Source organism: Tympanuchus pallidicinctus, unplaced genomic scaffold (assembly GCF_026119805.1).
Source record: "Tympanuchus pallidicinctus isolate F22 unplaced genomic scaffold, pur_lepc_1.0 scaffold9, whole genome shotgun sequence".
Lineage (NCBI taxonomy): Eukaryota > Metazoa > Chordata > Aves > Galliformes > Phasianidae > Tympanuchus > Tympanuchus pallidicinctus.
The window spans coordinates 15,157,698-15,183,140 of record NW_026294813.1 but is presented as its reverse complement, the minus strand read 5'-3'; the positions used below and the strand labels follow the sequence as shown (position 1 = coordinate 15,183,140).

Genomic DNA, 25,443 nt, shown 5'->3' with positions numbered 1-25,443 from the left:
GAGGGCAAGGAGGAGAATCAATCTGAGCAGCAGCTCGTGGTCAACACTTTCACAGCAGGCAGGAGACCTTGGGCAATTCCACCCTCAGCTCCTCTGCCACAGGACTTCTTGGAAGCTCTGCAGTTCCAGGAATCTCTGGGTGAAGGAGAAGGCGCTGCCCATCGCTAGGGACTGTGCGCATCTCTCCCCAACACAGCCTCAGTTGGAGGCTGTCTGGAAGGAAGCTGCTACTGTCCTATTGGACATCTTGACCACAGGCACAAGTCCCAGAGCCTGGAAACAGCAGGGCCAAGCAGATGAACAAAGTCCCAGCAGGGATGCTCAAAGGCACCAAATACACAAGTGCACCCCTTTCTAACACTCTGGTCCATCAGATCACAGAATCACAGAATCACAGAATCACAGAATCACAGAATCACAGAATCACAGATCCTACATCAGTGCAAGGAACACGTTGCCTGACCTAGTCTGCCTCAGAAAAGATTCTGTTCCCTCATTACATTTCTGGTAACATTTGCAATTAGTCCCAGTTCTCAAGAGCAGGCCAGCCCAAAAGCCACTTCCAACAGAGCCAGGGGAGGGGCACCCCCAGTGAGCAGCCAAAACTGAGATGCAACATGTCAGCTCCCACGGAGCACTCAAACACGGCGAATCAGCACTGCAGCACAACAACCTCCTGGTCTAAAGCCTCAACAAAAGCTCTTTGTGAAGCTCAGCCCCTCCTGGCATTCTGCAGGAGGGAAGGCAGGTGGATGTCTGCAGCCATGGGAAGATGCCATACTGCTGACACACCGTGCTCGGCTCGTCTAGAACAGGGAAAGCTCCAAAATCAGGTAACTGCTTCCCTTTTCCACCTCCAGGGCAGATCTGCACCATGACTTCCATGGCATGGTCAGCTACTGGGAAGCAAAATCAGCAAAAGTCGGCAACAGTCAGCATGGGGCGGTGAGCAGAAGCCACATCCTTCCTTTACGTGTCCATGCAGGATAATGTGCAGGTGCAGCCTTTGCTCTTTCCTTCTCTGTCCCACGCCCTTCTATAGTCACAGCCCTTCCCAAATCCTTATGTAGGCAGACTGAGCCCTTTGCTCCCCAGCGGCAGCTGCCTCACAGGAAAGTCTGACATCACAAACTCATCCCAAATGAAGTCTCTATGCCAGTCCCCAAGGGATGCCAGCACTGGGCAGTAGTGCATGCACCTAGCACAAGGGGCTGCACCTCACCCTGCCAATCCAGGTGCCATCGTCCAAAGAATCATGTGGGGAAATACCAGAATTCCACAACCTGCCTCAGAAACTCCAAACACAGAGACTCCAAACTCCTGCAGCCACAACAGGGATTCCAGAGCCCCACTTCTGGAGGTCTGGATGGGATAGCACCAGGTCTGAGTCCTCACTGCCCCACTGAACAGTATGGGTGCCAACTCCTGGATGCAGCACATGAGACTCCCTATGTCCAAGCCAGAGATCCAGCCCCTCCCACACCCAAGCAGCTGTGATTTTGCTGATGTTACACCCCACATTGGTTCTGTGAAATAGGACTGACTAGGCTTTGCCTGCAGGGCAAAGCTTGGCAAGAGCTTCTCCTGTTCACAATGAGCTTCCAGGCCAGTTGGAGGAGATGCCCCGCCTGTCCTAGCCCAGCACACAGAGAAACAGGATGGCTGCTGCACAGGCAGAGTTCTGTATCAATCACATATTGAAGGAGGAGAAATTCCCCCCGCAGCGCCACCAGGGTCACACTCCAGCTGTGGTTTTGCAGGGCTCTCCCAGCAGCTGGATCCAGAGCTTTCCCCTCTTCTTCTAGCCTGGCTAATCCTGGGGAAAGGCATGAGACTTTGTCAGCTGTAGGACACATTGTGCTAAAGAACCTGCAGGGAAGGGTGCACATTCCAGATGCTGGGAAAGAGATCCTGTGTTCCCTGGGGACACCAAGCCAGCAGACCATGACACAGGATGACACAGCCAGGTCTGAGGGGTCAGGGACATGGCTTACCTGCTGCTTTCATTCCTATTAGCGCATCCAGGGGGAACACAGGATAAACAAACTGTGGACTCAATCTGCTGGCAACAGAACAGGATGGCAGGAGAGGAAGGGTCCCCGGCTGGGCAATGCAGCAGCTGTACCGCATGCTGGGATGCAGCCTGCAAAAGGATCTGTTGCTGTTTTAACTGTTCTGCACCACACACAGGGTGGGCCAGAAAGGAAGTGAGGAGATTGGAAGTAGCTCTGCCAGAGTGGGGAGAGAAAATCTGCCAAGGAGCAGCCCTGGGATAGAGAAAGTTCACCCAATGGAACTCACAGGGCTTTGCAGAGGGCAGGTGGCCATATCTGAGCATCACTGCCTGAGACAGAGCACCATGACTGCGAACTGGTGGGGATGAGAGGGCTCCTTGCACCTTTCACACAACAAAAAATCAGAAAAGCAACCTCAAACTGGCTTTTATCTTGCTCCCTCTTCTGGGCAGTGCTAAGGAAACCTTTGCAGCATCACTGGCAATGAAACAGAATCCAAGCAGCACAGGAGAGGGGTTGCTGTTACAGGCAAGCACAGAATAATCCTCAGTATAGAACACAAGGCAAGAGAAAAGGCAGTGGAAAACTGCTAGAGAGTGACTGCCTGGAGGATAAACCATAGCTCTGTTGGTCCTATCTGAAAAAAAAAAGGAAGGAAACCTAACCACGGAAAGCATAAGGCCTCAAAGCTCCCTGCGCAGGCTGAGAGCAGGGCTTGAGAAGCAGAAAGTTTCCCTGTAGGACAGCAGCACAGCAGCAATACAGACATCAGAGAATGGCTTCTTCATGGCCTCTGTGAGATTGGGTATGCCACCATCAGGAGAGATACAGACCGGTGACGCTGGGGACACTTCCAGCACCATCCCTGGGAGAGGCGGTAATGGGAGAGAAGGCAGTGAGAGGGACATGATGGAGCAAACAGCACTTGAAGGGCTGAGTGGGGTGGAGGTGGCTGTGACGCTCCCCTGGGCTTCAGGCTGGGGAGGAAGAAGCTCACAAAATGGGAAGCAGGGAGAGGGGAGGAGTGAGGATGCAAAGGGAAGGAGTATCCCACCGCAAGGGCAAGCCCTGCTCTCGGGGCCCTGAGGGAGGCCTGCTGCCATGCCAGATTTATACAGCTGCAGTGCCTCACTTGGTGCTGGCCCCTGTGCAAATAACAGAAAGGAAGCTCAGGGGCTGGGCAAAGATGGGGCAAGAGGCAGCGCCCACATTAAGCTTCTGAAAACCACCGGGAACAAACCCCGTTCCTCCCTCTGCCACCATCCCAGCAGATCCCAGAAGGGTCAGAGACCCCTACGTGCTTGGATACTCCCAGTCCCCACCATGAGCTAGGGTTTGCCTCAGAGTGCTTTCCAAACCCCAGCTCCACACACAGGTGCCATGGAAGGCTGTGAAGACACTGAGCTTTGCACCTGCCCAAGCCAGGAGAACACAATGAGAGCCCTCCCAAGAAGCCTGGAGGCTTCACCCCTGGTGCCTGGTTTGCCTCAGACACCTTGTCTTGGCATTTCACATACCGGCAGCAACACTGACAATAGCCTGCAGTGGAAAGAGGAGCTGGCAGGCTCTGCAGGCAGATCCTGTATGCGACCGCCACCTGTGTACAGCTTTCCTCCACGTCCAACCCCCACCTGCCAGCCTCCCCTCCATGCACAGCAGCCCCTCTCCCCCAGGATAGCACAGTCAAAGAATGAAAAGCAGCTTAAAAATCCAACAGGAACATCGAGCTGCTCTCCAAAACCGGCAGCATCCCCTGCCCACCCAGCCCAGCCAGGCTCAAACCTCTGTGATGCAGCCTACAGCGATCAGCCCGGAGCCCACGGAGCCCACGGAACCTGCAGCACGCAGAGCGGGGAAATCCCATGCAGCAGCCGCTGGCAGGAGGACAGCCCAGGTTGAGGACAGACCTTTGTCTCTGCCTGCCTGTCTCGATCGCTGCTGGAGGAGAAAGAGGGGGGCGGTGGGGGGGACAGCGAGCAAAGATAACACCCCTAGGAGGGATGTCACAGTCACGTTAATCACTTGGAATTCCAGCCAGCACAGAGCCGGGCGCTGCAAATATGGGCAGCAAATGGAGATGCTCAAAGCTCTGAAATAATTGGATCCTTTCACAAGAGCCGAGCCCAGAAATCAGCGCAGGAATTCAGTCCCGATGGAAGTCGTGCGATCGAATAGGCGGAGAGGCAGGCACGGCACACGCAAGGCTCAGCCGCCGCCGGCTCCGCACCCCCGCGCCGCTCCGCTCTGCTCAGGTGTCTGCCCGGCAGCAGCGACGGCACCGGAGGGCCGCGACGGAGAGCCCCGCACGGAGCCCGGCCGGGGCCGTCCCCTCCCCGGCCAACTTACTCCACTTGTGGCAAGGTGCAGAACCGCTGCCAACGTGAGAGCGGGTTTAGCGGAGGAAAGCAGAGGCCTCGGAGCCCTGCCTGGCCGGGAGAGAAGCCCATGCAGAGGAGACCCCCGGAGCTGCCCACCGGACCCTGCGGGGCGGTGCGCGGCGCGGAGGGCTCGCGGGCCCGCGTCGCCTTCCCGGTGAGACGCGCGCAAGGCACATGCAGGCTCCTGCTCAGCGCCTCAACGGCGATGAAAAGGCACGGAGGCTTCTGCCAGAAAACAAAGAGGCAGCGGCAGAGCTGGGGGTGGGGAAAACTCTCCGCTGCCCGAGAGGATCCCTGCGGAGGCAGCAGGATGCTGCCGAGCCGCACCGCAGCTACTCACCCCCGCCAGCCCGCGGTGGCGCCCACTCGCCCGGCGAAGGGAGGATGGAGGGTGGGACGGCCGCGGTCCCCTCCCCGAGGACGCGCGGGGTGGGAAGTGCCGCAGGACGCGAGCCAGGCCCAGGACAACAGCTGGCCACCAGGGGAAAATTCCTCCGGGCCGGCTTCTCCTCCCCGAACGCCGCTGCGCCCTTCCGCCTCGGGGTGACCACCGCGTGCTCCCGAGGGGAACGCGCACCCATTGCCAAGCACGAGTTTCACCGTGAGCGCAGCGCCATGGTCTGGGGGACGCTGTGCTGGCTCGGCGGTGGTGGTCACTCCGGAGTGACAAAAGAAGCGTCCGCAGTGGAAGTGTGTCCCTGATCACCCTGCACGGGGACACCAGGGTAGGCTCCCAACCTGCCCCTCCACGGTGGCAGCCCGGCGAGCAGGGACTGCAGTGGCCGTGGGACTGCATAGAGCAGCGGCTCCATCCCTGACCTCGGGGCCACCTGGAACCCATGGGAAAATTTCCACTATTTGTCATAGTCACCCACTCAGTGGATGGCTGCAAAAGCCAAATCAGTGCTGGTGGAGGGACAGGACCACATCTGCTCTAACCCCACAGGTGGGCCACAAGCAGGGCAGCTAAATGCTGTGGCATGCCCAATAGGTCATTGTCCAAGCAGGACTGGACCATTGCCATGCTAAGTGATGCACAGGCATTAGGATTAACAGTCTGAGTCCCCGATATGCCACAGGGCAAAACAACACCCTAGGCTTACTCCTGCATCAGAAGCCTTGAAGAACCATATTCCAATGTGTCTAACATGACCCCAAAGGAAAGGCAAATTAGTTACTGTCAGCTCCTGGCTCATCCACTCCATCACACGGGAGCATGGCCTGACCTCACTGCTCTGAGAGCCCTCCAACCACCCTCAATGCCTGACTCTGCAGGGCAGTTCAACTCTGCACCTCCTGCAGCACATTGCCTATTGCTCCCATCCCAGCCCCATCCTCCAAAACATCAGTGTTTATGGCATCCCTGCGTACATCCCCCATGCCTCCAGCTCTTTGCTGGTGCTCTGTTGCCACAACCGACCCCAAAACTTCCCTTGTTGCCTCCATAATGATTCTCCCTGCACACACACCCCATAGGTCTGGACGGCATCCACTTGGCAGATCTACAGCAGCGTCACCTTTCCCCACCTCCCTGCCAAATTACTGCAGAACATCCTGGGGATGTTGCAATACCTGGTGTGAGTCTGAACACAGGCATCAAAGCTACAGATGGAAGAGGAAGCAGGCGGAGTGCCTGTGGTGAGGAAGGCAGCAAAGATTGTGCAGGCAGTGCTGACCCTGTGGGAACCATTCCTTCTCACCACAACCCCTCTTGCAATACACTTCCCTTTACTGTAAGTGCCTCCAAGGGAGGTGCCTGGGGCACTCAGCCCAGCGTCATGAAGCTGCAGCCTGCAGATAAGATGGCAGCAGCTGCAGGGACATTCAGCATCAATTCTTCTCCCCAGGCAAGACATCCACGTGGCATGGGAGGAAGAGATACCACATGGGCCCCCACCCAGCTCACCCTTTTCCAGCTGCGATTTAGGAAGCACCAAGGCTACAAGGGCCAGAGCAGTGACTGGGCATGAATCCAGGTTGAGCTATGGACATGTTTGGCTGTAAAGAGTTGCATACATCCAGGAGGGCTACTGTGAGGAAGGAATATTTCAACCAATATTCAACGTTCTGCGTCCTTCAGTGAAAGGCAAAATCTTTTCTTCTAGGGGGAATTGAAGGCAAGAGAGCTGCTGGCATTTAGGAAGAGGTGTCACAGCTATCACCTTAACACTTCTGTTGCTGCCCAACCAAACATATAAGAAAACTCATAGAATCGTGTGACTCAGAAGGGGCCCTTAAAGGTCACCTGGTGCAACTCCCCTGCAGTGAACAGGGACACTACAGCTCCATCAGGTGCTCCGAGCCCCTCCATCCTGACCTCGGGTGCCTCCAGGGATGTGGCATCCACGACCTCACTTGGCAGCCTGTGCCAGTGCCTCACCACTGACTAAAAAACTTCTTCCTTATATCCAATACAAATCTCTCCTCTTCTCATTTGAAGCCATTTCTCCTCGCCCTATCACCACAGATATTGATGGTCCATTCCTGTCTTTCTTACAGCCCCCCTGTAGATACAGACAGGCCGCTCTCCAGTCTCCCAGTGGAGTGGAGGCAGCGCTCCAGGTGCGGTGTCACAGCGCAGAGCAGAGGGGCAGGATCCCCTCCCTCGCCCCGCTGGCCGCGCTGCTTCGGGTGCAGCCCAGGATCCGGCCGGCTGCCTGGGCCGCAGGGCACACTGCTGGCTCACGCCCGGCTGCCATCCCCCGGCACCCCCAGGTCCTTTCCGGCAGGGCCGTGCTCTGTCCCTACGTCCCCCGGCTCGTACTGGCAGCGGGGGTTGCCACGACCCAGGTGCGACGCCTCGCGCTTGGATGTGCTGAGCCTCACGAGGTTCCCCTGGGCGCAGCGCTCAGCCTGGCCAGGTCTCTCTGGACGGCATCCCGTCCCTCGGCCGTGTCGACCGCACGGCTGGGTGTCATCCGCAAACTGCTCAGGGTGCGCTCCGTCCCACTGCCGTGTCACTCGTGATGACGCTGAAGGGCAGCAGACCCAGAGCTGAACCCTGAGGGACAGCACTTGTCACTGATCTCTAACTGCACATGGATCCATTGACAACCACTCTCTGTAAATAATCTTGCAACCAATTCCTCATCCAAGTACACAAGTTCTTTTGAAGCACAGCATGGGGATACGAGGGCATTGGGATGGAAGTGCTGGATGGAGTTGTCAGCATCGAGAACATCAGAACCCAGACAGTGCTTCAGGTCATGGAGAACCTCCCCTGGAGTTATCTGGCAGGTGTAACCTGCAGGGATGGCCCAGCACCACTTGCCAGTGTATCAGTATTCTATGATCAGTATCCTGCATCTTCTCAGGATGACAGCAAACAGCATGTGTTTGAGACAGCTGCACCCACAGCCAATGCTCCTGACCCAGACACGAGCCCTTGTGTCTGTCTCTGTACAATATTATGGATCCTGTACAAACCCCACTTGTTGCTGCTGCACTCTGGCTTGCTGTGCTGCTCCAGCTCAGAGATCTCAGTGCTCAAGTATAGTATAAGAGATATCTAAGTAACGCAATGGGGCCAAAGCAGTGTTGAGCAGCAATGTGTAGAGGAAGCCAGGGGAAGGCAGTGCACAGCACTCACATCAAGATGCAGTCCAGAATCAAGAAGCCCAAGGGAAAGGCTGAGAGGAACAACCTGAGAAGTGAGCTGGGGATAAACAGAGGCTCATGGGAACATCCTAGACCTTGAAAACCCACATAAAAGTGTCTGGGGAGCCTGAATGCTGGGGGCACCCTTTGCCAGATGGGGAGGCACATGTCGCTATTGCCGAAGGTCAGCTCTGCTTGGGCTATGTACAACCTCTTTGCTCTTTTTGTTACTCCTGCAGACGGGACTGGGCAAGCACTAAAAACCCTTTTGGCACTTGCATATGGGACTGAGGCTTCTGAAGCATCAGACACCAGGGTCAAAGTTAGGAGACCCAATAAATCACAGAGCGAAGCTGTTTCTGAAGACAAGGCTGATGAGGCTGCCAGCAGCCAGCCTTGCAGAAGGACAGGATCAGGAAAAGAGCAGCCATGAGAATAAAAGGCTGGCAAAGAAACAGAAAATACTGGGAGCAAGTAATTCTTTCCAGACAGTCCTTTAGGCTCATCTCAGCCTCCATCTGCTCCCTATCTGCACGGGATGGTCAGGCAGCTGAAGCCTTTAAAAGACTCCTGGTGCCTTCCCCTCTGATTGCCACTGCCTCCAGGACTGGGACAGGCACCACAGGAAAGGTAACCCCAGAGTCCTTCCAGCCCTGCTGCTGGGGGCCGGCATCTTCTCCACTCCCCAAGAGCACGAGCACCCTCCTGCAGATCACACTCCACACTTCCAGCAGAAAAACTGGGGGTAGTTTATTGCCCTATGCTTTACCACTGTGGTGTTAGAGACAGGCTTTTTATGCTTGAGCATGCAGAGAATGGCACAGTCCTCTGGGGAGAAGGGTGCTCCTGCTAAGGAACATGGAGACAAAGCAAAGAACAGGGTGATGCTGCAGCAATCCTGAAGGTCATGAGAAGGACAAAAATAAATCAAAACATGAGCTGTGATAATTTCAAATGCAATGAGGAAATTTTTTCCTAACATCTAATTGGAACTTCTCTTGATGCATCTTACGCTGTTGCCTCTTATTCTGTTCCAGGATACTTCACAGGACGATCTGTTTCCAGCTTCTCTCCAAAGCCACTGGCACCCCCCATCCATCTCCCAGCTTGAACAGACCTACTGCTCTCAGCTTCTGCTCCTCTGTTGGCCTCCAGCCTCATAATCTCCATGGCCTCACTTTCACTTCCAGGTGTCTCTGAAGGATGCTGCAGCCCACTGATTTCCATCCCTCCCAGCCCTTTGACAGACAGGAAGGACAGGAGGTGCCTGTAGCGAGCCCCAAGCAGCAAGCCCCTACAGACCCTAGGGACATTGAAACAAGAGACTGACCCCAATGCAAAAACCAGTGAGGATGGATGTTTTCAAGTATGCGACCCATAGCTCTGGTTGTCAGAGACACCAAGCACCCACTGCTTGGTGCCTGCTGCAAAATACCTAGCTCATTCCATGGCAGGAATCCCAGATGCACGGTCTTGAAAGTTTAGCCCTACTCTCCTCCCTCACTCAACCTTATCTTTTGTGTGCGTGTGTGTGTGTGTGTGTGTGTGTGCACGCACGCACAGGGATAATTCCTTTTTCCTCTCCATGCTAAGAGAGCACTAGGGATGGGATGCAAAGTTCTGGGCAGAATCCAGACAGGACTCACTTGGTCTGTGTGGCACATGGTCAAGCCAGACCCTGGCCCATCCCCACCACTCCGCTGCCTGAACCCTGGGTGCTGTCCTCAGCAACAGAGCCCTGAGGATTCCCCAGCTCCCAGGAAGACCCTGCACCAGGCCCTGGGGCTCTCTGAAAGCCCAGTCCTGCCACAGTACCTGCCCTGTGCTTCCTGCTGACTCACTGCCCTCTGACTCACCCTCTCCTCCTGCCTGACTCACCCATTTTATCCATGGTGCCTGCAGCCCATCTGTGGGCGGCAGGGTAATACCATAAGCTCAGTGAGGAAGCAGCAGAGCAGCAAGCTGGTGCCAAGTACCCTTCTCCCTCAGCACTTGGCAACAGCAGTGACACCCTGTCAAAGTAGCAGGGCAGCCCAGAGTGGGACTGGTGCCATGCACTGAGATGAGGAGCAAGGCTGGAGATGGGTTTCCTCTAGGCTCTGCGCCTGCCTTCCAAGCAAATCCAGTAGCTTTATCAGCCCTCCAGCAGCTGGACCCACCTCTGGTTATAGGACTGTGACCCAGTGCTGCCCGGCATGGACATGCCCCTGGATACAGCCCAACACTCATTCCCATGCTGCGTACCTTCACAATTCAGGCATGAACTTGTTGAGAGCTGGGGTTTTCTTGTAGCATGGCTACAGTCATTCAGCATCAACGAACAATGCACAGTCCTTGCAGCGTGCACAGGTTTGGTCAGTTCCCCAATCCAAACGGTGGAAGCCATGTACATGATGCATAATTTCATGTACACCTATCCACCTTGAGACCATTTCCCAGACTGGCAATTCCTTCAACAGCAGAAGCTCAAACAAACAGGCTTTGTTCCACATCCTTTCCCCCAACCATCCCTCAGCATCATCTCTTTCCAAGGCCTCCTCCAAGCTGATCTCTCCTTGAGAGATGACAGAAGGCAGACCACCCATCACTGCTGCTTGCTGTGCTGGAACACCAGGCTCAGTAAGCAGCTCCGCAGAGCAGAGCACATCCATCTGCGTCAAGGAGCATGTGCCTAGGCCGCTCCTCTCGCTGCAGCAGGACAGGCTTTGCTGGTGCTGCAATAATGGCTGAACATCCCGTATCCATAGGGGCCACACAGACCCAGACATGTTGGGGGCCCTTCCATCTGGGAATTAGGACCAGGCTAAGCCATCTTCCCTTCCCTGGAGGCATTCAAGGCCAGGCTGATGAGGCTGTGAGCAACCTGATCTACCGGGAGGTGACCCCTGCCTATAGCTGGGGGTTGGGATCTTAAAGGTCCCTTCCAACCCAAACCAATTCTATGACCCATTCTTTAATTCTCTGGCCAGGGAAGGACAATACACTGCATTGAGATGTCACATATTTAACAAGGACAACGAACATTTTCCTGCCAAAGCGCAGGGGTTTACATCTGATCTCTTGGTTCTCTTAGGTTTTTACATGTATGACCTCACCATGTACTCACAGAGCCTTTCAGCCTTCTCAGGACAAACAAAATCAAGATGTGAGCCACATAGGGTTATGTAGCTTCTCCTGCACACATCCATCAGGATGCTTCACCCCCATGGTCCTTCAAGGGCAGCAGGGTCACAGATCTGCAGGGTTCATTGCATGCCATCACCGCTATGTCACCAACGTGACAGTGCCAGGCAAGTACCTGAACAAAACTGCAGCCATAAGCAGGATAGGCCCAGCTGATTTAAATGCACACACTTAAATCAGCCTCTGAAAAGATGGGCTTCCCAACAAGCCCTGGGCGGCCAGGAGAGCAAGGAGAACCTTTGCCTTTGGGCACCTGGGAAGCTGCTCTCACCCCGACACCCTTCCCACACTAAGCAATCTCCTGCAATTGCCTGCACTGCGTCTGCAGCCTACGTGGCTGAAGACCAGCAGAGCAACCCTCCAAGGGGTCACAGGACCTTGCTGCCTTGTAACAGCACATTTCAGGGCACCAAGGTGCGAACCATCAGCAGGGATATTTATTCACTCGACTTTAAGTCAGCAATATGCTTCTGCCAAACAAAATGCCAAAGGGCAGTGTGAGAATGAGGATTTGGAGCAACTACAGAGGAGTTCAGGCTTTTTGAATGCTGATGCTAAGCCGCTTTGCTGAGCAGCAATAAGTACACAGAGTTGGTGCACACAACTTGTTAGTCTGACATCCATTAAGGTGAACAGATACTATCATTTCCCAGGAGCCTCAATATCAGGCTTTTCTCTTCTAGGGTCTCCTCAGAGTAGCTTGGTGTTCCTCACATTTCCCATCGCTGTGCTTGAAAAAATAGAGCAGCTGACTGCTCTGGGGGCTGTAGTGACCCCATGGAGCTGCCAGAGAAGATAGAGCCTGTGACAGAGTCTGTTCCCCTCCCAGCATCACCCCTCTGCCAGTGCCCAAGGAAATGAAATAGCTGGAGCTGACACCAGCAGTCATGGAGCATTCCCAGGGACCACTTTCTATCTCCTAGACAGAACACAATGAAGCATCAGCCCTTTGTTCAAAAAAATCAAATCCAAGGTCGTATAATCCAGTATAAGGACCAGATGTAGAATTTCTTTACATTAAAGCTTAGATCAGGGGGCATGCCCATAGTGAGGAATGGAGCTAAATGGCTGAGTGCCTGCTAATCAAACCTGTGAAACGTAAGGACTGAACTTCCTCTTGTGGACAGTAACACAAATCTGAGTTTACTAAAATTGGAAAGCCCACAGTGTGGCCTGCAGCTGGCGCTCACCCTTCCTGCAAGCTGCAAACCCCTATTGTCTTGGCAGCCCAGATCAAATCTCCCTCTGCAAGGAGATGCTTCTGTTGACTCAGCACATCCTGCAGCCCTGCACACATCCTGGGTGGGCTGGCTCACACCGGTCAAGCCTCAGGATAGAAATGAGATGTGTCCTCCTTCTACCTCGCTGCAGGAAGAGAAATTGCGGATTCCACCATCCCTTCCCTGGTTTCTTTTGCTGACCCTTCTGGTGCTGTGCCCCAAGGGGTATCCAGAGCAAACAATGCAGCTTCACCACTTCCCCCTGGATTAAAAGCCATTCCCCTTCTAGCAGGTTCTTTTTTCCTTTTTCCAACCAACTTCACACCAGGATCCTTGCAATTTAAGCAGCTCCCTTGTTCCTCCAGGATGAAGAGCCTGCTACTTTTGCCCTGATCAGTTCCACGGTTTCACCCTGGCCAGGTGTACCCAAAAACCCCACATGCTGCTCCCTGGCCAGCAAAGCACTTCTCCAGCGCAGGATACTCCACACATTCACTAACAACCTTGAGAGCAGGGACAGGAATGGCACAGCTTGATCACTTTCACACCGTGGAGTGAAATATGGGGAAAATAACAAAGAGGAGCCACAGCAAAATGCACGGAAAGAAGGTGAGAACTGAGCATCTGACTCAGGCCTCATGGCTCCCAGCCTTGCATTCTGTACTCATTTGTTTCAGCACACAGCTGAGCTTTCGCTCTGGCTGTAAAGCTTCTCATGCACTCACTCTCACTGAATTCCACCATCTCTTTCTCTCTGCTCCACTCCCAAGAGTGCTGCTGCCTCCCAGTAAAGGGGTTTCACCTACCTTTCTACTTCAACACACTGGGAGAAGTTCAATCAATTCCCTCTATTCTTATCCAAACCTTAAAAGAGCTCTTTGTTCCTGCCACAAACCCTACCCCACCACCATGGTTTAACCCTTGGGGCACTGCCTCAAACTCTAAGTGCTGCACAGAAGCAAGGCCAGTTACAGTATCCTTCACAGATTCCGCAATAGAGGAGTGCTGACAATCTGCTGGCAGCTTGCAGGATGCAGTGAGGGGAAAAAAAAAAAAAAAAAAAAAAAAAAAAAGCCATCTTCAATCATCCTCATCCTCCATGGAAACTACTGCCAAGCAATGCAAGTGAGAACTCTGTAGAAAAATGTAGATGGGTTCAAAACCCTTTATGGTGCTTGCCCTCTGGATTATTACAAAATGTGCTCTACGCAGTCAGATTCAGACATGCAAGGAGCAGGGGTGAGGAAGGAAGCAGGATGGAGTATCCCCCTGTCCCTCCTGCAGGGACCTCTCTGTTGCTGCCCCCAGGTACAAAGCACAGGCAGCAAGGGGTGTCACAGAACTACTGCTAAGCACTCCTGACCCCTGTCTGCGCAGATAAGCTCAGACCTGTGCTGGAGTAGTAGCCCACAAATCAGATACTGGAAAAAGGCATGGTCATGGGATTGCCAGTGAGTGTGCAGAGGGGACGGGAGATGTAGACACTTTCCCCTAGCCAAGCAGGATCCCTGCCACAAGAGAAGGCAGAGTGGGACAGGGCAGCTTTGCAGCACCCAAAGTGCCAACTCTGTAACACACAGGGCAGGCTTGCGCTACTGCACCCCAAAACAACACCTCTGCAGACAGGATGGGGCAGGGCCACCTTGCAGCACCCCAAAGTGTCATTTCCTACCAGCTGCTGCAACCTCCCCTCCTCCCCTTACTAGTCAGGTTCTGCCCCTCCCTGCTGCCTACGTCATGGGGAAATTGAGGCATGGTCCCTGCTCCGGGGAAGGGAGCAGCCAGGCAGCACCCAGTGCCAGCAAGTGGGGTGAGGACAGCGTGAAACCACACCCCTGGGCAGTCCAGGGTGAGAGTCTCTCTGCTACAGGGCAACCATGGCATGTTCCTACAGGGCTGGGCATTGGGATGGGGTGGGTGATGTAGGGTGGACATCAGCCTGATGACAGCATGCTTCTGCAGGAGGGGGCAATGAAATTGCAGTGACACCCATCAGGTGTCACTGCACCACCGTCAGTGGGTGGAGCAGTTGCTTTCTGCCAAATATACAGTAAGAAGAAAGTCATTTGGCACAACCTGGCATGAGGAGGGATCTGCCCTCCTGCCACCTCTGCCCAACACTGTTTCCAGCTCAGTGGGGCCGCTGAGTGGGAAAGCAAAGCTCATGCTGCAGAAGACGTGCAATTATAGTGCATTGCTCTGATACAGCTCTTCTGGCATCTTGCCTCGGGCTCCTATCCCCAGGTCACTGCACTTCAATCTCCTGGGCACTCCAGAGAGCAGATCCTACCATCCCTTCCCAGGAAATGTCTTCACATGATATCCGCTGCTGTTGTCACACAAAACATCACATTATTGCCAATACCCTTGCCCCAGCTCAGTTTCCCAGGACACAACATATTAGATTAAATTCATTATCCCCTATCACTTTATAGCACAGTCTTTTCATTTCTCTCTTAACACACATCTGAGACATATCAAGTTTCAGACAGCCTCACTCCAAAGGAAATTTTCCGCTCTTTCCTTACAAGAATTACAAGTGATGCCTTTTCCTTCTGTTGCTCCTCTCAGAGGTTCACTTTTGAACAGAATTTGACTCTTTTTCTCCATGACACTGCTTCCGTCACACCATCCCCAGGCTCTGGAGGGCAGCATTCTTACCACTGCTGGTACAGCTCCACTGGCAACATTTGGAGTTCTACTGTAAGGAAGTTTTCAAGAGTGAGATGCCTTTCCCTTCCCAAGCAGTGAGCACAGGCATTTCCTGGTAGAACTGCTCCTCCTTGCTCCCTGGCCCTGCTAAATGACAGGCTTCTTCTATCAGAAGCACCACTGAATCCTGTTCAGATACCCAGATACAGAAATTTTGTAGAGAACCAGAATTAGAGGGCCATAATCTGCAGTAAATCTGTAATACTGAGCTGCAGGAAGAGCTGCACAGGAGAAAGACGGAGGGCTACTTTCAATCTGAAGTCTGTTTCCTCCACAAATCCAAGCCATGAAGCAGCCCTGCAGTTGCAGGAAACAGGCACAACAGCCAGAGGAGTGCTGTCAGGCTGGCAGCTTGATGTCACAGTTTTCATTTTCTCTCTAACAAGATTTATCACACAGTCAGAACAAACCACTGCAAATACCTTTAGATTGCAGGCTGCCAGCCTCAGGGAAAGGCTAGCAGACCAACTCAAGACAACAAGCCTGAGAATGTTCTAGTTCCTCAAAATCTGCTTGTATTTAGGCCAACCATATCCTCGGTTGCATGTACAGAAGCATGATCAGCAGGTCGAAGGAGGAGATTCTGCCCCTCTGCTCTGCTCTCATGAGTCCTGACCTGGAGTACTGAAACCAGTTCTGGGTCCCCCAACACAAACAGGTCCAGAGATGGGTTGCAATCCAAGGGCTTAAGTACCATCCCTATGGGGACAGGCTGAGAGAGCTGGAGCTCTTCAACCTGCAGAAGAGGAGGATCTGGGGGGACCTTGTAGTGATCTTCGGGTACTTTAAGGGGCCTATAGGAAAGATGGGGAGGGACTTTTTATAAGGGCAGGTAGCCACAGGACGAGGAGAAATGGCTTTAAACTGGCAGAAGGTAGACTTAGACTAGATATTAGAAATTCTTTACTGTGACGGTGGTGAGACACTGGAACAGATTGCCCAGAGAAGTTGTGAGTGTACTGTCCCTGGAAGCACTCAAGGCCAGGCTGGATGGTGCTGTGGGCAACCTGGTCTAGTGAAGATGTCCCTGCCTATAGCAGGGGGTTGGAACTAGCTGATCTTAAAGTTCTCTTCCAACCCAAATCATTCTATGATTCTATGACTTTTGAGCATTGCTGGCTTCTAGAAGATGAACTGAGAGCAAAGCTCAGGCCTGCCACTGTCTACTGGGCTATCTACTGAGCTGGACTATCTTCTCACAACTCAGGGAATGCAGCTAGAATGCCCACTGTGACAGATTTTCCTCCTCAAACCAAGAACCATTCATGCCCCTGCTGACACTCCTAGCACTCTTTCAGCAGTGGCAGCATTAAGCTTGCTGTCAATCTCCAAAAGGACACTGGCTATTTTCTCAGTGACACCCCTCAGCTTCGTGTCCCCATCTGACTACCTGCAGGTGATGGCACATACCGCACACGGAACTTTCCGAACCTCAACAACACAGCTCAGCCAGGAGGAAATCTCTCTTGGCTGCTTCTCCCTAAGTGCTTATTTCAGTGCTTTATATTTAACTCCTCCCCAGACCAGGAACCAAGTGCGTGACCTCGTGCCCTGGGGCTTTTCTGGTGCTTTGTGCTGTGCTTAAAAACATACAGCATGAGAAGGAAAGACAGAAAAAGAGGGAGTAGCACTTCCAAGTTGACACAGTTCTAACTCATCAGGTCACAGTGCCCAGAACCTGAAGAACATTAGACAAGGATCTCGGCATGCAAGGTGCTGAATAAATGGAAAATAACACTCTCTGCCCTAGAAACTGGCAATCCATGCCCCAACATGCACACATTGCAGAGCCCTCCCCATCAGGCTCTGCTATCACTCCGTGGCATTTCATAGCACACCCTGGAGCCTCCGTCTGGTGGAATGATCACAAAAAAACAGGCTGTGAAAAATAGGGACAGAACGAACCGCTGCTTGGCTCAGTGGATTTTGACCACTCTCTGCCAATCATTCCTGCCCCTAAAATACTGTGATGCCAACTCTCACACTAAGCGCTGAAGGTCACATGCATTAAGAGCAATGCTCAGGCTGTGGATCTGAAATTGCCCTTAGCATCAGGTGGGAAGGAAGCTTTAGCTGCCAGCACAGAGTGAACTGTTCCCTTTTCTGAAGGAAGGGAGCCTTCTTGGGAGCCCAAGGGAGGAAGCATGCAGATATCTGCAGCAGGCCACTTTCAGATTCCAGCTTCGCTTGTTGGCTTTCCCTTGGGAACACCACGGTCTGAAGCCCAAGGCATATTTTACGAAGTCCAGCCTGTCTAGGAGTTTAAAGATGGCTGGAACTGTAGCACTGTACAAGGCAGGAAAGCCCATACAAGTTGTAAAATCATCCAAAACTCGACACACGTTATGGTGCACTGCACACAGTGACATAGATTTCAGTGGAATTTCTGAGGCTTTGCACTCTTGTTCAGAGCTGGAAGCTCAGGCAAGGACTATGATATCTGAGAACACAGGGCTGTTTGGGTGGCTCATGGACAGCCATCCTCCCCATCCAGCTGCACAAATCCTGGCCACAGCGCACACAGCAGCACACACAACCTCATAACAACCCATACGTCTGACTAGCAACAGCTCAGAGCATCCTCTGGAGATAGGGCATGCCTCTTGCTGGACTGGGGACCGAGCGCTGTAACACAGTGCCAGCCTGACCTTTGGGAGGTGTAACGAGAGAAGCTTAAGCTCGCACCATGATCCATGTCAGGATGGGCAAGCTGTGCCTGCTGCCAGAGTCCCGTCCCCATGGCCTACACCCAAGGCTTCAGGCACGTGACAGAGGACAGCTCACACAGCGAGTGGTGATGGTGTTTCATGCTTCCTTCAGTACCACCAATCGGTGTCTGGCAAGCAGCCTGTCCAAAAGCAGCTTCAGAAGTGCTCAGTGCTCCCCTTACCTGCCCAGGGGCCTCACATCGTATCACAGGGCTCATCAGAGAGCTTGCTCCCCAATGGAGTACAGCTACCCCGCAGCAAGGCAAACCGGCTGCGCAAGATGGACGGCGCACAGCAGGCCAGGCTCCCTCGGAAGATGCAGGTACAGCTGGGCCCATCGATTAACTGAGGATGAGCAAAGGCAGCAGGATGACGCTGCCCTCTGTGACTCAGTGGGAAGCTCAGGTGACTCGTTTCCTGCTGGCCGGGCCTGCTCTGCAACTCCAGGCTGGAGCTGGAACAACCACTGAGGGGAGAAGGAGAGGACAAAGCACGCTGGTCCCATCCCAAGGCCCGCTGTAGCAGGTGCTACAAGGCAGCTGTAGGTGCCTCAAAGGACTGGGGGTGCTGAGGCCTGCGTCAGGATGCGCGGCCACAGCATGGGCTGCTGAAAGCATGGGTTGCCATGGCAATCCCCCCAGCACAGCTCACTACCTCCCTCCTTTGTCTCTGCTCCCCCAAGCCTTGCTGTGCGCTTCCACCATCCCACACGTGAGACCTCAGTATGGCATCTGACAAACCTCCAGAAGCGACGCGTCTCCCCAGGGAAGGAAAGGGGGGCAGAGGTAGAAGGCCACCCCCGTAAGCTATTGTCCCACTACCCATGGGACGCCCACACTGGGCCCATGTACATCATCCCAGCTGGGTGACACGTGTCATTGCACTGCAGGCTCCCTCCCCGTGGGACATGGAGCCCTTGTCTCTGACACAGAATGGCTAACCGCACCTCAAAAAGCCACACACAGCTCTGCCTACCTTGTGGCAGCACAAGGCTGTATGGAAAGACAGGACCCAGGCTCTTTCTGCAGAAGCCTAGTAGACACATTGAGAATGGCAAATCCATGCTTTCCAGTCCCAGCACATTTCCACTGGAGGAGGCAGTTCTGTGTTGCTACATTTAACCTTGCTGTGGCTTAGACTGGATACAAGATCCTGATTTGCTTTCTGTCCTAAAAAACTGTTGTATGCTGTTGCTTTGTGGTATTATATGGTTATTCAGCCTAGCATGTGAGCACAGCTCCTTGATCCTTCTCCTCTGACAGCTGGGAGATACAAGAAAAGACAAAGGACTCTTCTAAGCTACACGGAGGTGTGATACCTGCCAATATGCTTAGGTGAATTAATTTAATGACTTAGCAGAATGGATAAAACAGCACCCTCAAAAGCTCTGCTTTTCTCCTCTCTGCTGCTCCTTCTGTGCTCATCCCCAGGGTGAACAGGGCCCACCATAGCTGATTACATCACTTGAGGGTTAGGGCAGAAGCCTTGGTTCTTATACAGGATGCGTCATGGAGCTCAAAACATGCAACTTCCTTCTGAAACCATCAGATGCGCCTCACGCAGGCTAAAAATAAAGATGGGCCAGAACTGCAGATGCATCCTTGCACAGCACTCAGGTGACAACAAATTGTCTGAGCAATAGGAACCACAAAGTCCAGAGATGCTCCAAATTCTTGTGCATATACACAATGGAGAGGCCAGGAGGCCTCACCTTACACCAAGCTGGGCTGAAGGAAGTCAACAGCAGATGCTGTGCAGCCAGCTGGCCACACAGAGAAGGACAGAGCCCTGCTCTCATTGGCTTGGGTCAACATCCACACCCAAAGGTACTAAAGATTTCAATTGATGCTGGATGCATCTACCCAAGGCAGTAGAAACAGACTACCACAGACAAAAGGGAAGCTAAATTTTTGGCAGGTGAATGCTGCAAAGATGGTGGATGGCAGCAAGACAATGCAAAGGTCCTAAGGATGCTTGGTACGAGGACCAAAGTAAATACAGGCCGCAGATATATCTGATGTGGAAAGAAAAGAATTTGATTAAGAACTTCAGGTAAGTGACGAATTCAAAGTTCTTCTGAAACCTCAAGGCATTATGCATCTGCAAAACCTTTACAGTCTAGGACACAGGACTCTCGCGTAGCAGGACTTTACACAAACAGGGGCCGAGAGGGACATCTGCAATGTCTGGAGGCTAAAATTAGCCCCAGCAGATGATCTTCTCTCGAGAGCAGTGAGAACTGAACAAGGATCCAGCTGTCCCAATGCTCCCAATATTCAGATCTCTGAATACCTAACCTACTTACAGTAGAGATGGTAGGGTAGAGAGGATTCCTTGCGTAACTCCAGTGCAAATACTTGGGTCCCATCCCAAGGGTGAGGAGCATTTCCTTCAGTTTCCAGTTACAAGAGAACCATGGAGCAATGAGAGCCTGAATGTCTAAGAGCACGCTGAGGGAGCAATGCCAGGCCAGCCACCTTCTGCTGAACATATAACCTCTGGTTTACTATGTTTTTGAGTTTTCCAGCAGGGCATCATATCCCATTCCTGATGGAAACACTGCAAATCTAATCAAAGGTTGTCAAGCTACACTAGGTTACTGCCAGCTGCACTGAACTGAACTAGTTTCAGGGGATGCTCAGGTTGGATATTAAGAAACGTATGTTCTCAGAAAGAGTGGTAACACATTGACATAGGCTGCCAAGGAAAGTGGTGGAGCCACCATTCAGGAGGTTTCCAAGAAACATGGACACATGGTACTGAGGGACATGGGTTAGTGGGCATGGTGGGGATGGACTGGCAGCTGGACTAGATGACTTTGGTGGTCTTTTCCAAATTTAATGGTTCTTTGACTCTAAGAATATTAAACCAGCCCAGATATAACCTCCAGGATATAATTTGGTTTAGGTGATAGCCAAACCAGAAAAAAAGAGGCTCATGCTATGACCAGGTAGTGAGAGAAGCTGTTGTCTTACATACTAATAAGAGGTTTATCATTTGGGGAGGCATAAAGCTCTCTCTCTAGTTATCAGAGAAGGGAAAAAAATAGATTCAATATGGAGATCCCCATAGTAAAACATCTCTGGTCACAAAGCAGGCAAGCACTGAGAGAGTTTTGTGCCTGGATCTTCAGGAAGCTCCAGCAAAACACATCTATTCACTGGTTGCAGCCATATAATACATCTCCATCACTAGGAAAGATGTAGGATCACAGCAAGGAGCAAGCACTAGTGACCACCATAACTCAGCTAGATAAAAGGGCTGCTCTGCTGCTGCCAGTCTGTGTGACAGGTAATCTGCAACGCTCATGCAGAGCTGGCATGAATGAAGGACTCATTCCTCCCCTGCTGTTAAGTTCCAGGTGAATCTACCCCTGCCTTACTGCTTGTGAGTCCCACTTCAGCATCTGGCTGAAGGGAATGGGAAAGAAAAGATGGCCTGAAGCCCAGTCTCCACTTGTCTTGGCCAGGCCCCAACTTCCCTTGGCAGGCACTTAGAGGAAGAGCTGTACAGCCCAGGCAGTCACATGTGCTAAGCAGTGGCTTCCCTATGAAATCTCTTTTGGCCAAATCGCACCTGAGCTCTGGGCAGAGAGGCTCTGTACTGCAATTCTCCCAAGGCACAACTTTCTGAGATGAAGGACAGCAAGCAGCAGAGAGTAGCAGTTGGGAAATCCTCCTGCTCAATGCTGCTGGCAGAGAGAAGTACAAGTTCAGTGAGCAGCACAGACAGCAAGTTCCCAAGGGCTTAAAATACATTGCCCTCGAGCTTGCAATGTTGCGCAGGGGTCAACAGTCTAAGCAGCACAGGTGACAGGCACCCTGGCTCTTCCAGTCTAGTGACACCTGTTGCATAGAGGGATGGAGGAGAGGCAGGAGGGAGGCACTATGGTCCTAGGTCTCCTCAAAGAATCCTGAAGGAGGAAAAAAAACAATACCAATTGAACAGGTGCTAACCTGAGTGTAGGGCTGAAGCAGAACAGAACAGCAGCTCTCAGCAGCGTGGTTTTGGGGATGCTAGCTCTGGCTGTGTTGGGTCACCTGGAGAGACAAAGGTAACATGCAGAGATACGTGTTAGACTCAGCAGAGAAACGATTTGCCTGTACAAGACAACTTTACCAACACTGTCTGGTAAGCAACCACTCACATTCTAAACCAAGAAGTTTGACAGCGTGGCACAGAGCTGAGAAACCCTGAGCAACCCAGTACTGAGACGATTCTATATGCTCTTTCACCCTTCCTACGGCTGCCCCTACAACCAGGCCCCTGCCATTGTCACCCTAATCACCCACGTGAGTCCAGATTGGTTCCCTCAGAGAGCATGAGCTGGCTTCCAGAGGTCACTGCTGCTGTCATGCCCTTATCCCAAGTGCAGTGGGAAGCCTTGGCTTTACTCCTTTCTACCTCCACAGTTGTACTTTGCTCCACCTCTGTGGGTGCGCTGGCATTTTGTTAGCTGTTAGCTTTGTGAGGCTCTCTGTACTCTGCCCACCAGATCTCACAGCAGAGCTGAGGCAGAAAAGGACCAAACACTGCTGCTGGGGAAGTTGGGGCCCTTGGCAACTCAAACTCACGCAATCAAATGCTGCAGCGTTTCCCAGGCTACAGCAAAGGGGGAAAGCAACAACCACTTAACAGAAGCCTTCATGAGGCCAGCCAGAACTGCCACAAAGACGCTGTTTAAGGCTCCTCCCCATGCAAGTATAGGCTACAGAGACAATGCTGTGCAAGAGTGAGAGCTAGGTCCTTGAAAACCTAGCTTGATGGGACCAGCCTACTCCAAATGAAATCTGGAGTTCCCTGAGCCACAAGGACGATCAGCAGAAGCCGGCAAAGAGCAGCCCTTCTCTTCAGCCCTGGGTACCACTCTGTACCTCCAACCTCAACAACTGCTGCCGAGTGGCTGCACTGGCAATGCCCTACCAGCATGGGGTGGGGGAGTCAGCTCTCAGACACAGAGAGGCACCCCCACATTGGATTCCTGAAGCACCAATCTGTAAAATGACCACAAAGCCACCCAGAAAAATTCTGCTTGATGGTACCCGTGCCTATACTATTAGCATGTCAATCTGCACCAGCACCCGAGGAGAGGTGCTGCCAGGACACTGCACTGCTCAGTCAGGTTTGTGAGGGACAAAGATTTTCAAGGAAACTTACAAGTCAAAGAAAACTGCAAACCGCAAAGTTTGTGAAACCAGGTTTTCTGGGGCCTATAGCCATTTGACTTGCTTGCTCAAAACAGAGAAATGGAAAAACAAAGGAGAAGAGCTGGTTAGAAAAGATGGCTCTGGGGAGCAGAGGGGCCAGATGCTGCAAACATGATGGATGGGAAATGTGCAGCCGCAAAACAAGGACCCACACCACTGGAAGGGTTGCTGGGTGCAATGCCAGTTGGACAGCAATCAGAATACCCCACAGAAGACTTCCACTGCCAAATCACCCACAACGACACCTGCTGTGAGCCATCTGTTAACATACAAATGGGTCCCTTTGGGATTTCACCCACATTGCCCTTCACACCTGTCCAGTTTCAGATTCAACTCGTTAAGGCCTCCAGCCATAGAAGGCTTCAATAACTTAATCACAGTTACAGTGACAGCCTTCATGAGAATGCTAAACCAATACGGCTTAACCTTTTCCTTTCTCATCTTTTGTCACACATGTAAGTTGACACATCTTCTCATTCTGTATCCAGAGAGTACTCTGAGCCCCCAGATGTTGTGGAAATCCACACTGCATGACAATACTACCAAACTAGCATGAGGAGAAATCAAGCAGCCCAGAACAACAAAGGCAGGCACAGGACTGGGGATGTGTTGGGAGACTTAGAATCACAGAATAGTTTGGTTTAGAAGAGGCCCCAAGGCCAACCCCCTGCTGTGGGCTGGTTGCCCACACCAGATCAGGCTGCCCATAGTCTCATCCAACCTGGTCTTGAATGCCTCCAGGGATAAGGCACCCACAGGTTCTCTGAACAGCCTGTGTCACTGTCAGCCTTAGGACACTGACTTTCAGGAGTCAAATCAGCAACTACCCCCTCATACTGCCCATAGACTCAGGAACAGTCATTAAGCCTGAAAAGAACAGGTCAGGTGTCCATGCCCTCTGCTAGCAGCACAAGGCTGAGGCTGAAGGCCAGTACCAGACAGAGACGATGAGGACAGCAAAACATATGAGCTGCCCTCTCTTTCTAGGCCAGCTGAACCTGGGGAGAGAACTCCCTCCCCTCTCCCCGTACTCAAGAATGGAGAAGACCTGGAAGCGCCAGAAGAATGCAGAATGGAAAGCTCAGCACATACTGCAGGGAGCACGCACAGCTAGGGTATCGACATCAGCACTGATGAGGCTACCAGGGCAAAGAAGCACGGGTAAGATTAAAGCCATCCTGAGGAAGGACAGAGTGCAGGGAGCTCCCTGGCCCAGCCTGCTGACAAGGTGAGCTGTGCCAGAAAGTGCTCCCAAGACCCGGCACGGGGAAAAGACAGCAGCTTCCCCTCCTCCAGGAAGCGTCTCCATCGTATAGGCTCAGAGCGGGCAGCGAAGGGCCGCGAGCCTCGGCCGGGAGCCAGAGGACACTGAAGCCGCGATGCCACCGCAACGTGACCCCAAGCCAGGCTCCTGCCCGCCCACCCCCCGACCCGGCTGGACGGCGCTGCGGTGGCGGGGAACTGCGTGCCGTGCCGGGAGGCGCAGCCCTGTCGGGCCTTGCCCGGAGAAGGCAGTCACCAGCGCTGTCAGACAGCCGGCAGCGAGTCTGAGGGGCGGCCCGAGCCCCGCGGGTCCTAACGCCCTTCCGAAGGGCTGAACCGCGAGCAGCCGGACAAACGTGGGGACATTTCCTCCCGTTCCACCTGCAGCGCTCGGTAACCTTGGGGCCTCACCGGGCTGCCGAGGTCTCCGTCCCCACGCGCCCTCCCGGGCACCAGAGGGCAGCAGGGCTCCCCGGCGGTCGCTTGCATCCGCCCCACGCCGAGGGACGCGTTTTACCGGAGCGAGCCGCGTCCACCCTACCGGGCCCCGCAGCGCCGGTGCCACAGACCCCCGCAGGCAGGGCCGCAAGGTGGGTGGTTACCGAGGGCCGTTCCACTGCAGCCACCCCCGAACCTTCTGGAACCGACGGGGCGCATTAACTCATTCGGCATCGGGCATCGCTCCCCACCCCCAGTGTTCGGCTCGGCTCGGCTCGGCCCGGTTCCGCCGCGCGCAGCGCGCAGCGCGCCGCACCGCCCCGTCGGACCCACCAGCGCCCTCTCCGCCGCCGCCTCCGCCGCCGCTGCCGCGGCCCTGACTGCTGCGAGGCTCCGGCCGCTCCTTCCGGATGTCCGCGGGGACGCGCCCCTCGGCCCGCCTCCCCTCGCTGATTGGTGGCCGGGGCGGGGCTCGGCGCGGGGGTAGCGGACCGGTGGGGTCCGGCGACCAATGAGAGAATGGAGAGAAGCTGACGCTCAGCCCTGGAGCCCCGCCCTCTTCCCGCCCCCTCCACGTGCGGGTGTGTGATGACAGCGGGGAAGGGGCGGGCTCACGCCGCACGGCTCCTCATTGGCCGCCGACGGAAGGGGCGGAGCTTGACTCAGCTCCCGTGAGGGGCTGCCATCGCCGTGACCCTTCACCCCGGCCGCTGCCCCGACAG

General features: G+C 53.6%; 1 protein-coding gene across 2 annotated transcripts in view; it reads right to left on the bottom strand.

The window, feature by feature from the left end:
* ATOSB (atos homolog B) overlaps positions 1–25,140 on the bottom strand; it is a 33,799-nt gene extending 8,659 nt beyond the window's left edge. The window contains exons 1-2 of one of the 2 annotated variants that reach the window (XM_052670148.1): positions 25,055–25,140; positions 21,770–21,853 (exon numbers count right to left, since the gene is read on the bottom strand). The gene's annotated coding sequence lies outside the window, so the exon portion shown is untranslated. The remainder of the gene's footprint in view (positions 1–21,769; positions 21,854–25,054) is intronic. The other variant, XM_052670149.1, reaches the window with a different exon arrangement.
* Positions 25,141–25,443: the final 303 nt, after the last annotated feature.